Raw genomic sequence first — 16,375 nt, forward strand, 5'->3', positions numbered from 1 at the left:
TTGAGTATTCAGCTGAGCATTGCGACGGTTTCTTTGTATATGAAACATTTTTCTACAGCAGCAAATTCCCAGAGGCCATCATTGCCACCCCTGGGAACCCCCAGATCCTCCCCTGTCAGAACCCTCCTGTTACCATTTTATGATCCTGTCTCAGATTAATGCCCGCACTCTTCCCTGCCGCCACCATCAGCTTCTACCACAGACCTCCACTGGGTGGCGCTGAAACATCAGCCTAACCTCACCTTCAGCCTCCACACACACCGGGATGAATCCGGCTGCCTCCTCATCCGGCGGACACCTCAAATCCATTTCCCTGACTGCTTCGAAGCCACCTGGAAGAGGAGGATTGTAACCAAAATATGATGCGTAAAAGCAGAAACGATGCGTGGATGTCCGTCGTGTTGTGAAGCTGCTGAGGCGCACTGGTGGAGGGGAAGTTGTGAGTCAGAGGCGGAGGACCAGCAGCAACTTTTATAGACTTTCAAGTCCACGAAGTAGAAAAACAGCCTCAGTTAAGACTTGTTGGGGATTTCTCGCGTGGAGAGCTTTGATATTAAACCAGCACATTAAGGTTATGTGTTGTCGAGGGCGTCTGGAAGCGGAAAGGAAATGGCAATTCTGGTTTTGGTGGTTGGCAATGGAGAATAAATGAAAGGGACGTTTCTGGGGGATTAATTGACAGCACACCGACAGGTAAGTGTGACATGCTTCATTCATTGAACTCATACATTCTTGGCACGCGGGAAGTTTCCAAAGCTCGACATCTCACGTGCAGCCGCGAAACACCCAAGTAGCCAAACGTATGAATAAACTAACCTCATCGATCAGATCATCGATTGTTTCTAGCGTGATAAATAGTTATTAACTTGTGAGACATCAGCAAGCTACTGGAAACTAATGGCTTTAAGTGGCGTGCAGGTGTAGCTGCGGGCTGCTCAGCTTCATGCTGACTACACTCACAGATATGTGGAGCTACATGAAACAATGAAAGCTCAAATTAGACCAGAAATAACGAGTGTTCCCCCAGGAGAGATGTGACTACTTATACTGTGTGCACAAAGGCAAAAACTGAGATGGTTTCTTTGAGCAGATAGAAGAAAGTTTTGGTAACCTGCATACAAAGGAATGAGTGATGTGTTTGAGTGCAGAGATATGCCTCTATGGATTCAGACAAGAATGCAAAACCTCTATCACACTGAGCACTTATTGTCTTGTGAATACATTTTATCTATCTATCTATCTATCTATCTATCTATCTATCTATCTATCTATCTATCTATCTATCTATCTATCTATCTATCTATCTGTCTGTCTGTGGAAATGATGCAACAGAATCTGTTGTATCAGACATTCAGGAGGAGTCACTTGCACCTAAATTCCCCTCTCCTCAAAAAATAGTGCATAAAATTTCTAAATCCAAACTTAATTCACATCTAAACATAAACATGGCTCCAACACCCGAGTCAAATCTGCTCTGAAATTGGAACCTGGAGCTGAATCACAGCGTGGGCCGTGTCCTCCATCAGCCTGATCCCCCTCAACTCTAAAATAAGATGAAAAAGAAAAAGAAAAAGAAGACGAAAGAGGAGACAGAGAGGGAGAGGCAGCCCTAGTTATAAGCGGCTTGTTTGTGACTTAAGAAAAGTACAATGCTGTTATCTTGTTGGATTACGCTGAGAAGACACGGATGGAGTCCCTAATGAAAATGGCTCTTGTGTTTGCTGTCTGCACACACAGACATGCACACACACACAGACACACACTAGAGATATTTATGATTATGCTTACACACAACTGTGAATATTTCTCCTTCTCCTCTTTTCTTTTTTTCTTCATCCCAGTCTGTCTCCCCGTTCTTTCATCTGCCCTTCATCCCCCTGTCAAGCCTTGTGCGGTCAGCTGTTTTTTTCCTCCTCCCTCAATTAGTGCTATCATCGCATTTCATCCTGCAGAATATGGGGATGGTAATAACCTTACACTCCTATGGCAGGGTGATACAATTCTGCTGTGATTAATTGAAGTCCCCTCAGAGAGTCAGAGGAGGCGTACATCTTCCCTTTCACACTCACTGACAGGCAACCCATTATATTGTTTTATAGATCGCCGTCAGTAGCCCTTGAAGCCGCCTGCGGCCCGCTGTTGTTCTGGAGGGTTTTATTGTGCAATGTTATTGGTCCGTATTGCTGACAGGCAGAGCAAAGGCCACCCTGGGATTACTGAAGATGGGATCCTGGTGACAGTTCCAGTGTATTTGACAGTAAGGCAGGAAACTTGGCAAAGATTTGTGCTCTCTGCAGTGCTTGTTGTAAAAAAAGAGTGAATATTTTATGGAGCTAAAGGCTTTTAATAAACTTGAGTGTGTTCCTGTTAAAATCTTGCAACCATGACCTTCCTCACTGCTCTGTGGCATGCCAACACAGTCTTACTCAAACCTTTAAAGTTATATTTGAAGCTCCAAGCCTAACATATGACCAGAGAGGTAAAACTTTACAGTCAGTTTTGCATTCAGGGTCCTGAGGTAAAATTTGCTGTAAAATATATACAACTTTTTGTGAAGATATTTCAAATAAAGAAGTAGAGTTGGTGGGAAGGAAAACTGAAGCAGGACAACAGATAACCAGCAGTACCAGAGTGATTGAAAATAATGGTGGAAAAACATCTGGTGGCTGATATTTTTCTAGCTTTGACTCACACAACACTACTAGCTCCTCACAGATGTTTGCCATTGTCACAGTAATGTGCCTCAGAACAGTTGGATTTAGAGCAAATTATTCATAGTTTTGACACATTACCACCAGTTAGACCACTTAGACTTACAAATTCAATCATAGACTTTGGTCAAAGGGGTAACAAGGAATAGCATGGCCCTTCCTTGAAACTTTATTGCCAGATTGAAATCCTAAACTATGATTGGCTGTTTGATTAGTTATGGGCAGGGCTTGTGTACAACAAAAGAAACAAGTTTACAAGCTTTGCTTCAACAAGCTGCTTGCAGTTATTTTTTTTTAATTTTTTTTTTTTAACCATTTAAACTCAGCAAATTTTGAGTCATTGAAAATTTCATAAAAGGAAATACACTCAGACATCATTCTCATAAATATAAAACACATTTGACTGTGAAACTGTGCAGTTTTAGGATATTTCAAATGTTGACTTTGTGGCATGGCGTTGGTCGCCTGGGGGTTAAGGCCCTACAGTGGTCACTGGTTGACTCCTGGACTGGACTATTTGCCCTATCATCTATTTTCACCACTCTCTGATCCATGAGTTTCCTGTCTTTGTTTGTCTATCTTATCCAACAAAGGTAAAATCCCCCCAAATAACCAGAATAAAAGAAAATCTGACATTTTAAGGTCTATTTTTTAGAGCCATTAATGAATTTAGCTTTGAAGGTTTATATGCTGCCATCGCTTGTGTGAAAGAAAGAAATCCTCCATGTATGGTGCTACAAGTATGTTTCAAAGAAAAGCAGTTCATATTTTTAGTTGAATGAAGTAGCTTTGATGAAGTAAAATCAAGTATTTAAGAGGGGTGCACTGATTATAATTTTCTGGCTGATCACTGATCACCGATACAGATTTGGGCCGATACAGATTTTAATTTTTTTAACTGACAGCATATACCTTCAATGTTACAATCTTAATTTATTGAAAAACATTGAACAATACCTTTGACACAATGAAAGTGAGTTTTAGGTCTCAGAGCAAAAAGCGACAATGGCTGGCTGTCAAACCTTCCCAGAGGTATCAAAGATCAGTTTCATATGTAAGGATGGGTTGATCACCGATCCCCCAAAATTAAGGAAATGTCTAGTATTTAACATCTGTAAGAGAATTTATCCTCTGTAAATCGAAGTCATCTAGGTTATGGTAATTCTAAGTTCTTTTCCACAACTGGATTTGGTAGTCTTGGCAGGATTGTTTTTTGTTTTTTTGTTTTTAGATCTAACTTGGAAGACATTTTAATGACTTAGTTTGATGAGGCAAGATTGGCAGTGACAGGAAATGGGGAGAGACAGTGGTGGATTACATAGATGTTGTTGCATCTCATGACCAACACGTTATGTTACTTTGAAATAAGCCAAGGTGCCCCAAACTGCCTCCCTAAGTCGTGACCTGTCATGAAAGCCAGGAGTCCAAGGGCTGCTTCGTCATAGTTCCCACAGATTAAGCTGTTGAATGAGCACAGAAAGGACACCAACAAGTGGAAAACAAAACAAAACAAAATGGTGGACATTGCTGTCCTTTTAGTGTCCACAAATCTCCTGCATCCTCAACCAAAATCCCAGCTGAGGTTCAACAGATTATCCCACAATTTCACTTGTGTGTTTCCAAATCAACCATTACACCAGATGTTGCAACAAACAGCAGAGCCTGAGGAAGGCAGACGCTCAGGCTGAGGCTCAGGGAAAGTACTTGATATGCATGAGCCACCAGGTGATTTCCAGAGGAAGAGAACACCGTGGATAAGAGGCTTGTCTCTAGTTTTAAGGAGCCACCCCAGGCAGTATTTGTGTTCTCCGCCAGCTTCCCGCTCGCTCTGTCAGATCAATAGGGCATGATATGAGAGTCTGGCGTGTGTTTGCAGGCATGAGACAAAACAATACACTTTAGGATTTTGCTTTCTATGTATATGAGTGTAGGCAGGGCCCTGTTGTAGTTTTATTATTAGGATTTCCTGTGGAGACTGCATCACTGCCAAATCTTCTTATGTAGGGCTGGCATGTCCTCAGTTTTCCTATAGAAATGGAAGGACTAACCTGCTTGGGATGCATGTACAGTACGCGTGACAGCTCAGGGTCTTGTCACAAGGAACACATCACTGCAGCATGACGAGTTAACCATAAAATCCAGGATATTGCATCATTTCAGAGACTCTGTATTCACCACCAGCCTTGCAGATTGGGCTTAGCCAAACAATAAAAAGTCAGCCATCTATCTACATGATTACACCCGATTTCAGCACCTCTGGATTTGCCGCTCATAGGCTAATGTGTTTAGAGAGCACAGTTTGTTCCACCTCTCAAAGCGCCTACTGGAGCTGCTGAGGTGAATCCATGGAGTGTTTAGAGGGGAATTCAAAACTCAACCATAGCGAATGATCCGCAGCACTGTTACGCTCGTGTGCAGCTCCTTCATGTACAGAGGCGGAGGAGGTGGAGGAGAGTACATCCCATGTTTTATAGATGCCATTTAAAGGAGCATGCCCAAGATGGGCTGGCTGCAATGAACTGTAACCGCCGACAAAACACCAAGACAATAAACAAACAAATTGGTTTCCTGGAACCAGCAGTGTCCCTCTCACTTTTCTGGGGTTGATCCTTGCCGATGCGGCAAGCAGTTTTTTTCCTCCGAGATTAGGCTGGGAAGCACAACTCCATCTCTTATTTATTCATGCTGATTTGCTCTGTGCTTGTTTGGTTGTGGGTGTGTATGAGTGTGTGAGGAGGAGGGAGAGGGAGAGGGTGTGTGTTCACAGCTGAAGTGCAGAAATTGTCTTAAAAGTGTGTTTTCACTGAGTGTTTATGTAGCTTGTGTTGTTTTTTGTGTTTCTTGCATGTCATGCTTGATGTTCACAATTCTGCTGCTCTCCATCTTCTGTTTATGCTGCGTCTGTGTGTTGTGATGTTATTGAATTATATCAGTTTTCCTTCTGCTCACTTCAGTGTACATGACTGAACCCAGCCTGCAGGGCTCCATCATGTAAAGTTCAGATGACTCTGTTGTAACAACGGGAGTTAACAGCTCATGTCATGCATCTAAAGGCATCGAACCAAGACTAGAGTCAACCCTTTCCTTAAACTCCTGAATTTTTTATGGGTATTTGTAAGCAGAATTTCTCCTCTATATATGTGTGGAATACGAAACAGAAAGAGCTGTCAGGGCCTTCACTGGTTTGTCGTCGTAAACAGTGCTGGGTGGCTGATGTGAAGAAGTATTTGGCTTTTAAGGTAATGAATCAATGTTTATCTAGGAACCTAATACAAACTAAGGTTTAACTTTTCTCTGTAGTTTACTGGGGACGAAATGGATTATGAAAAAAATCCAAACTGTTTGGTTTTGCTCACTTGGTTTGCAGTGCGTGTACTTTGTTCGGTTTGTTTTTAAGTTTTTTTTTTTCATTTTACAGCTAAGTTTGGAGCATGTATGCCGCTCCGAGTGTGCGCATGTGCAACGCGAGGTGAAGGATACAGCAGGACAGATGTTGGGAGGCGTGTGTGTTGTTTACATGACTGACAGAGAAGACAGAGTTAGAGGGTGTACCTGTGGTGTTGTGTCGTTCTGCTGTCTGGGAGCACTTAAGATTCTGTGTGAACTCTGATGACAGCGGTAAGAAAGTGGAGGATAAAACTTTGACTGAGTGTTGCAAACTTAGAGGCTTTGTTGCTACATATAATAACTTATCAGGCCCCCCTGGCAAGTTCTTTTAAATACACCAACTCTTACGCCTTTCCTGGAGTTTGGAGAATCTGAGGTTTAAGCGTGTTTTGATCTCCTCGATGGGCAGCGTGTGCTAACGTGACCCCCTTCCCTATCAAAAACACAGAGACAGCCCTCACTCACAGCAGATGAAATCATGCAAGTGTGTGTCTCATTATGGTCACTTCTGCTGGTCCCCAGCCCAGATAAAGGAGGAGGGTTGACATTTAGATATTAAAAAAGCAAAACAAAACCAAAAAAAAAAAAAAAAAGAATCGACAGAAGAAAGTTAGTTTGTATTACAGAACCTCTTTATGATGTTTTTTTACCTGCCTTCTGTCCCTCCCACATTATTCATTAACTGAATAATAAAAAAATGCTCCTAAAAGACAAAGTGCACTTTGCTACCCTTTGGTTTGTTTCCATGGAAACTAAACTATCTCTTAGGTTTGTAAATTTATAACTAATTAAAGCATTGATATTAGGGCTGCACGATTATCACAATCGCAATCGCAATGTCAGCACATGCAATTCAGATTTTTCTCCATGATAACCTAGCAAGTCTGTAGACTCATCATGACACAACTTTTTTTATTAAATCGCAAGCACAATCGCAATATTGTCCACCTAATCGCAAATCGCACCTTTTCCCCAAATCGTGCAGCACTAATTGATATTTTGCCCCTACATATAGATGCTTGTGTCACACAGGTCAGGACAAAACAATTATTGGCACATCAATTTTTTCCATCCCTTCTCCTCTATTGTGTTTGCAAAGTTTTAACCTGGAAGTGGACCTTGTTTACTGGCAGCACTCTCACGGAGCCTCTGCAGAAAATGATGTTAGCGCACAGCTCAATGATATTTAGCTGTATAACCATGTGAGTCCCCCAAATAACTGCGGCTTAATACATTTTTCCTTGTAAACTTGTGTGTTAATAGGCTTGTCATGTTATTTATAAAGCAGGATGGGTTTGATGCTGACATGCTGCCGATACACTGACGTCACGTATCATGAAAAACACAATAAATGGCTCATCAACATCACAAGAGTGGGCTAGCTGAAGTGCTAACCTGTGGTGTTATTGTACTCCTTAGAGAGGTCTGAATGTCTGCCATTGAGTGCTTAATAGGGTTGAAGTATGTCCTCCCTTGTATGACACTGTTTTGTAGCATCTTCTGCACAAAAAGGTTTTGTTTAGTCAATGGGTTCACCGTCTGAGATGCTGTAGTTAAAGTAGTCTCAAAGGAGACTCTGCTAGCTGTGTTCACCAGCGTGGGGTGTGGAGGTATTCTTTCGGGACATGACTTGCTGTTGTAGTGGACATGTTGGGGCAGAGGCTTTGTTTTTCTGTGTCTCAGTGGAAGAAGAAGTGCAGATTCACACTGCAGAAACGTAAATGACTGACAGATGAGTGTTGACAGTCTGAGATGCCTTCCTTGCTGTTCCTGTCGGAAAATGCAGCTCACAAATCAGAGCCAAATTGAATACTCTGACCTACATAAAATACAAGTGGGGAGACTTATACAGGAAGGTTTGGAGTTGAAAGTACCAAGATTTCCATCTAAAACTTGTGTGTAGGGATGATGTCATGTGAGCAAACTTCCGTTTTCAGAGCCCACATGGTTCTGTTTGTCCTGGAGATATTCTGAGTACAGTAACAGAGCTGTGTGACTCAGCTCCGTAGCTCTTCCAGCTGACTTTTCAAGTGCTCTGATGCTGTGGACAATAGGGTTTGAGTGGAGAAGAGCCGAACAGAGCTTAGAAATCCACCTGCCCACAGAGCTGGTTTTGGGCATGAGGCTTTTCCACCAACTCTACTTTTCTCTCTTTTACTTTCAGTTCTTTTTCCTCCCTTTTTCTGTTCTCTGTCCTTGATGTGGTCTGTATTTGGCAGCTTTCACTCCCAATACTATGCCATTCAGCTGAATTCCCATCAGCTCCTTCCCCTGCACAGTAGCTAGGAACTCAATTCTCCAAGCCCTTAACTGTTGGCCCTGTGAAAAGGTTGGGGAATTGCAGATTTTTAGAAGCCCACTTCTAAAACCTGGCTGATGTTTGTTAAGGGAGCCTTCATTTTTCGTTGGCAGACCTCCTCTTTCTCTCAGTTTCCCTCTTTCTCTCATGTGTTGCCTGAGGGTCCGATGCAGTATGTTTTTTTCCTCTCTCACTCGTTTCTTGTGTTGTTGTCAAGCTCCACCTCATGCCTGTAATAATTAGACTGCAATTTGAGCAGAAAATTACAATTATAGGGTTTTAAAAATGAGTCTGTTATTTTCTATGCTTGTCATTTCTTTGTTGAGAAAACAGAAGAATGGCGATTCTGTTGTGATTATAATTAAACCAATCGGACGTGATTAAATTGGCGGCAAATGTCAGAGTTCTCTCAATTTGTTCTTGAAGAATTTTTTTTGTTTCTTTCTTTGACTCGGACAATTACCCCCTGTGGTTTGTGGCCTGTTTTCACCAACCAGTCTTCAGTCCCTTCCCGCCCCTCGTCACGAAACAACGGCCGGCCGGTCGGGTTTCTTCATCATCTGATTCCAGCAAATGAAGAGCTGAGGACTCTTCAAAGCAGTCTGCTATCTTCAAAAGGAAATGAACCCCTGTCATTAAGTGTATTGTGCAGAAGCCAACGCCTGAGCCTTGATCTAATGTACAAGATGAGAATGAGAAGCAGAAATCTGGCGTTATCTCTCCACCATGATAGAATTAGCTCAAGGGTAGCAGCAGTTCAAGCTTCTCTTTCATCCGCTCCAACAGGCCGCCTCTATCACTCATGAGGATATTACACCAGCTCTATAAATACATACAGGATATTATAACTGTCTACCCTGGTTTGATTGATCAGTCACATGTTATTGTGACTAACTAATAAAGCAAAGTGATGTTTTGTTTGTACAGGCTCAGTGTGCTCTTGAATATAGGAAGTTTTCTCTCAATGCAAAGAAAAAGTATCTAACATTTCACTATTATACTGTACAGGAAACTGAAGCTAGCATAGAGCGATGTCTGCTAACAGATCAAGGTCTGACTGAGGTTAGAGTTATGCAATTGTTGTCTGCTCTCTACTTTAGTTACCTGAGACCGTGTGAGTTGGTTAACTTAACTGTTTGAAAGTCATTATCTTGAGCTGGCTTCATTCTCAGTCTCAAGCCTCTTTTCATCTGCATTAGCTCAGCAGTCATGGAAGCAGCTCGACCTGATATCTGGGTTTAACCCCTAAATATGCTTCAGGCCAATGGTGATCTAACAACTTTTGCTTTAAGTCCTAGGTTTCCCCAAACCTTGCTCTGAAGCTGTTAATTTTTCATCTATACCATCTATACATTTAACATGCTTCCCGGTGTATAGAAAAAACCTCAACATGGATGCTGTATCAGTGATGTCACCCATTGGTTTCTGCAGCTGAGATTTTTGAGGCCTCACAGTAGCTGCCTCCACAAAGCAAATGCTGACTCAACCTAACTTTTGGTTGACCTAGCAAAAAGCAAAGACTGCTTTAAGCCTCCTGCCTCCTGGCTCAAACTACAGTATGTCTACCTGTTGGTCCTATCAACTACCCCCTTATCAATTTATCAATCAAAACTTAAAACTTGAATACCTTGCTTCTGTATATACTTTTTCTTAAGCTACTATTATGATATTATTTTATTTTATGTATTCCTGCTGTAATGTTTGTACAATGCACTTTGCTGCTATAACACTAAATTTTCCTGACCTGGGACAGACAAAGGGTTATCTTAACTGAAAAATGAGTGGGGTAAAACAAAATAACTTAAAAAAAAGTTGGTACAAATAATAGCGGTGCTTTTTGTTGGTTTTGTAGGCTGTACGTTTGTTAAATTTTGCTCTAAAGATGGTGTTCGAATAAGGGTAAGCGGAGTTTCCTGGGTTTTTAACAAGTCTTAAATGAACTAGAATTACCGTTTTTGGTATTTCTGCATTTGGCATCTCATTTTTAACATCACACATTGCTTATTGTTCCTAACAAAAGTCATGAAAGTTATGATACAGCCCTGAACTTAAATACCAAAGTACAGAATTGTCACCTGGTAGGGTGCTGTTACACCCCAGCAGGTTAGGGCCACATACCTTATGAGGCTTGCTCTCAAGTGAACAGCCCACGTTCCAATCCAACCTGCGGCACCTTTCCTACCACCTTTCCTGTGCTTGTTCTGTGCTAGTGCTAGTGCTTAGTTGGTTCAAATCACGTTCTTTCTAAGAAATGGTTTGGTTTCATGGGCTAAGAGCCAAGTCCGGGCCATGTCATTGGGTCATTGTAAAACATCAGTATGTCATTCCATATGTGACCACTCCAGGCTGGAGGAGACGGCATCGGCTGCGGAAACATGGGGCGGGAGACAACGACATATTTGGTGCTTTTAGTGCTTACAACTAAGCAGAGATTTGTTTTACATCAGAAGAAGCCTGAAAATGTCATTCCAAGTACTTCCAAGATCCAACGCCCTACTATCCAACACTGACTACCTTCATAGCAGCTTTCTTCTATGTTTGTTTTCACAGAGTATGAGTAACTTCCTGGTAGGGCTGAACGATTTTAAGAAAAGATTGAATTGCGATTTTTCTGGCAGATATTGTGATTTCAATTCGATTCACGATTTTCTTCAAATCAAGCTTTGGGATATTCACATGTAGGGCTGAACAATTTTAGGAAAAGATCTAATTTTTCTGGCAGATATTGCAATTCACGATTTTTTAATCATCAATAGTGATGATAAATAATCTGTTTTCATCAACTTCTACTCCTAAACAGAGGCTTTGTGTTGTTGACCTGCTTACCAGCACTTTTAACATATAGATTGTCTACAAATTTGTAAAACAGAATGTGTATAATACTTGACACAACAGATCCTGAGTCAGTCAGGAGCGCTGCAAAAAATTGCTGCTTTGGCGATCTCAAAATTGCATTGTCTAAAATTGCGATTTTGATCTGAAAACGATAAATTGTTCAGCCCTACTTCCTGGCTTTAGCTAGAGCAGAACTGTGATATGTGTTCCTCAAATTTGACGCCAAAGTTCCATGAACTCTGACCTGGCTGTTCAGGCAGACATGGTGTTGCAGAAGATTTGACCTTTTTCAAACTCAGAGACCACAAATAAAGCCCCCCATCCAACAGACAGAGCAGATATGAGCTTTTGTGCAAGCCGATGAATTAGCCTCTAAGCATAGATTTGATAACTGTTTGATGACCTTTTGTCCCCACCCTACTCCAATTGTCCATTCACATATAGGTTTATCCACACAATGTGGTTATGCTGTCAGAAAGGCGGTTCACAGAGTAAATGCTAATGTCAGTGAGGCTACGTACACTTCTTCATACCATTAATGGGAATGCTTTGATAGGTAACATCCTTGTTTTTCTGCATAGGTTGACCAGGATTGCCAACAAGCAGTGTCACAAATGCATCTCAGCAGAATCATAACTCCAGTTTAACTCACCAAATACAATACATGACAGCCTGCTTACAGCATTGATCTCGCCATTGATTTTATGAGGGACAATTAGGTGCACAGGATTTGCAGTGAAGGGACATTTCATGTTGTAAAGGGCTCCCTTCACAGCCGAGCTCTCTGGCTCACACCCTGTATGAGTCCATGTGAACATTTCCTAAGCTTTGAGCCTCTTGTAGATTCCCTTATCATTTTCAGTCCCAGTACCTCTACACTATCTGTTCAGCACAGCAAGGATTTTCCTGTTACTGCAGCACATTTCTGATGCTCAGATTGATGTCCCTTTTTCAGACCAGCATCAATTTTCTGATAAAAGGCAGAATTATAAGTCTTGGGATGGAAAACAATTTTGTTCTCTCTGCCTCCCTGTTCCCTTTCGTCCTGCTTGCACTATGTCTTTCCTTCAAACACACATGATCACACACACACAGACAACACGCAGTGCAGAGTGACTAATTTCTCTTGGGCTTTGGACTTTGGCGTGAGGGAGGGTGAGAAGGAGAAAATGAAAGACGGAGGAGAAGCAGTGGTGCACTGGCAGCTCAGAGGAAGCCACCCACATCGAAGGAGCCTGATACAAGCGTCTTATCTCATCTTTTTTGCGCCTCCTGTCTGTCTGTTCTGTCTCTGAAACCCGTGCGAGCCCAGAACAACCAGCGTGCGTGCAGCCTCGACGGGACTGTGTCAATTTGATCATTGTTTACTCCCCAGTTTCAAGTACTGGAGACACATCACAGGGAATGTGTGCTGTGCGCCCATCTGCGAGGAAAATCTGAAATCTAGTGTCATGTTTTTGCATCCAATTTGAGCCGTCTTTGCTGGATTCTGTGGAGAGGAATGGCTGCCAGTCAGTAGGGCTTTGTTTACTCTCTGCAACCTGCTGACAACTGGCTGCTACAAATATCAGCTGCTGCAGAGTCACACACTCTGCCTTTGTACATTTTAATGCAATATCAAGCAGAAGCAGGTTTGTTTAGCACTGTTGGGATATTGCACTGACATATCGGCTATTTGAGACAAACAGGATGTTTTCGGCCTGGGAGTCATTTCATAGTCTGATTGTATTTGCAGAATACTGTAAGATACGATAACAAGCATTAATTTTCTCTTATTTTTTCATCCTTCATGCAATAAATTCCCTGCAATCTGTGGATATACCACATGCGTTCAGGCGATGGCTGCACACTCAGTGTTGGAAACAACAAATATAATACCCGTTATTTCCTGTTACTCTGCTATTTATGTGGCTGCAGCATTAACGAGCACCAGGAGGAGGTGTCACTGATGGTGGGAAAACATGCACTTGATCCCCGCCCCTCCTTATTGAGAGTCTGCTTTGAGCAGCATGCTGGGATATCTGTGGCAGCAGGAGCATTGCGTGAATATTTACTTTTCAGAGGCGTGATACTCACACACCCGAAAGAGAGACAGACTAATAATGCAGGATTCCATCGAAAAACAAGAAAGAGGCGTGATTTGTTTTTGCAATTTGCATCAAAAAACTGGCAGCATGAATTGTTTCATGTCATATGTTAAACATTACATGCCAAGGGAAGTAATAATTGTGCTTCCATGTGCAGATACAAAGGCCAAATAGGCACTATTCAGGCCTGGTCCAGACAGTGTATGTTACAAATAAAGCTGATTTTTGGGGCTAAATTTCTGAGCTTCCATGTCATATATTCAACCTTTTCAGTCTGTTAGAATATCTCTTTCAAGGCGCTTCATTTATCTTTTCATTTTCCTACTATCATTTATCAGAAAAATAACTCAAAGAATAACATTTTTGCCAAGTTGTAGCTGCTCTTTGGTTCATCTGGGAGACTGTTTGATCACTTACCTCTCAGAAAATGGATGAAGAGCATCTGGACCAAAACCATTTTTATTAATGGCTGCCGCTTTGATGGGTCATTATAGAGATGAGAGAGTTAGAAACTCATCTTCCCCATCAAAGTCAAGTCTGCAAGCTCCCGCTAATGGCTTCTGGTAGTAAGCCACTGATTAAGTGAAAAGTTTTATCCCTTCCTGACAAGTCATTTAATCTGCAGTCGTACGAGTTAGTCAATAGAATGCTCGTACATATGTCTTTTTTTGGATGATGCATTGATTAAGATTTTGCTGACAGAAGAGCTTATGAATGATTGTGGTGATGGAGGAGAATTAATATCAGACAGATACAGATTACCTTAAATTTGTCCTGTTGTCATCTGTTACTGACTTATAAAGCACAAGTTATTGGTTTATTCAATCATACCAGAAATTATTCACAGACTTGGAAATTGCATGGTCAGAGACAAGGATGACAATATGTAACTACCTGATATAGTAAGATATGATGCGATACTACACAATAGGATGTGACACGATACAATATGTCACAATAGGATTTGTAGCGATATAGTATGTAATGATATGTTACAATTTGAAACCATTAGTTACATGGTCAAACTCTAGGATATGACATGCCCCGCCTCTCGCCCAATGACAGCTGGGATAGGCTCCAGCCACCCGCGACCCTGAACAGGATAAGAGGTTCAGAAAATGAATGAATGAATGAATGAAGATAGGACACATAATTATCTGAAATTCTGCAAACTCAAACTTTATGACTTGTTATGATATAGTTTGGTTATGATATGTTATATTTTGGGATTTGAAACTCTAGGATATTCACGTCTGTACACGGTGCCTAGTAATAGGCTACATTATGTTATGTTATGTTATGTTCTGAAATGTAACGATAAAGCAGCAGCCTCTGGTCTAAGAATATAAGACAATGCAGAAGTGCTTAAATCTGCTGTTTCTTGAGTGTCCGCTTGAGGCTGGCTCTGAAAGTACTGGAAGTCGCACACACCAAGCCAAAAAAAAAAAAAAAAAGCTGTATTCAAAGCAGAAATTAACCTATTTACAGCCTGGTTCAAAAAACATCTCCTGTCTGAATCACTTATGTCACTATCAGTACACACTGTACGTGGGTTGAAGTTTTTCTAACTGGGCAGTTCAGAGCATATTAGGATTGTATGCTCGCCCAATCAGAGGCACAGCTCAGGTCACGTGACTGACTGGCACCCTCTTGCTGTACTTGAAGCCTTTGCCACTTCCAATATGGCTGCCATAGCCGTTTTGCTTCAAAATCTGTATCAGAAACAAACGGGTGACATTGAGGAGACTACATCCATTAATTATACAGTTGTGGTAACAATATAAAACTTAAAGATATGATGCATAGCAATTGAAATGTTACAGTATGAAACTATGTGATATGATACCTCATGACATAAAACCTCAGGATCGACATGTTAAGGTATGACAAGTAATTAAACTCTCTGACACCATACGGTACATTAAGATATGATACATTACAATGTGATCTGTCTAGATGTTTTGTTATGATATGTTTCATATGTATGTTGTTGATGCGTATGTACAGCAACAATATCTCTTGCACTTCTGCATTCCTGTCTAGATCCGTTATTTCTTATTAGCTCCTTTCCACATGAATGCAGGCGCACCGTACAAGGGCAGAAAAGTCTGATGCTGATACTCAGAAAATGAGCTGAGACTGAAGGGTGATACGGAGAAATGCATATGTTTGCCTTGTGTCAAATCTGACTTTTTCTGCCGCTTTTGCATACAGAATTATGTTTTCAGAACTGCCAGAGTTTGTATTATGAGGCACTTAACATGCACTTAAAATGTCACCCCACTCACTCTTTGACTGAGCAGGTTTTACAAGGGACACTGAACACCTCTCTGTCTCCTGATTAGAAACATAATGGAGATAATTCTGCTGCCATTCCCTCCCTCCCTTTTGTTCATCCCTTAACACCTCTTCCCCCGGTCCCTTAATTCATTTAAACATTTAAAACCGGAGTCTCAATTATTCATGTCCCAGAGCTGTCTGTGGCCGTGACACGGCCTCCTGCGGCACCCTGAGTGTGCAGACTGCGTCTGGATGGACACATTCTCCGGCTGCTCATTAGCCGATGCTTCAGTTGACGCCGGAGGTCTAATGCACTCTCTCTGTCTGCTTGCTGTCCCTGCCAATCCTGCATGTCTTCTCACTCCCTCTCTCAGACGGAGGGAGTGAGAGTTTTTTTCCCCCTGAAAGTTGTTTTAAAAGGTTCAAAAAGTTGCTTCACCCCAGCGGCTCCATAAAGGGGAACTATGTTAGACAAGGGGTTAGATCTGCAAGAAAAGTCAGCTCATGACAGGACCACAGGAGTCGAGACTTGTGTAAGTGGACATCTCGTTTCTCTCTCCTCTTGTCCTTCCATCTCTGAACTTCTGCCCTGTTTTTGTTCTTTAAGGCTCCATTCTCCTTTATCTAGCTCAGCGTGTGGGTGTTACATGGTTCCTCCTCTGCTGTTTCTCAATTTAAAAGCAGAGTGCAGCAGAAGGAGAGGTTCAAGGGTTAGTATTCTGAACACAGTCCAGCAGGAACACAAGTTTAGTAATTAAGAATCATACAAGTTAGAC

General features: G+C 41.7%; 1 protein-coding gene across 1 annotated transcript in view; it reads left to right on the forward strand.

The window, feature by feature from the left end:
• The first annotated feature begins 305 nt into the window (after positions 1-305).
• tafa3a (TAFA chemokine like family member 3a) overlaps positions 306-16,375 on the forward strand; it is a 138,480-nt gene continuing 122,410 nt past the window's right edge. The window contains exon 1 of the mRNA XM_074671618.1: positions 306-693. The gene's annotated coding sequence lies outside the window, so the exon portion shown is untranslated. The remainder of the gene's footprint in view (positions 694-16,375) is intronic.

This window comes from Halichoeres trimaculatus, unplaced genomic scaffold (assembly GCF_033239565.1).
Source record: "Halichoeres trimaculatus isolate MK-OKI-2021-1 unplaced genomic scaffold, fHalTri1.1 fHalTri1_scaffold_1, whole genome shotgun sequence".
NCBI lineage: Eukaryota > Metazoa > Chordata > Actinopteri > Labriformes > Labridae > Halichoeres > Halichoeres trimaculatus.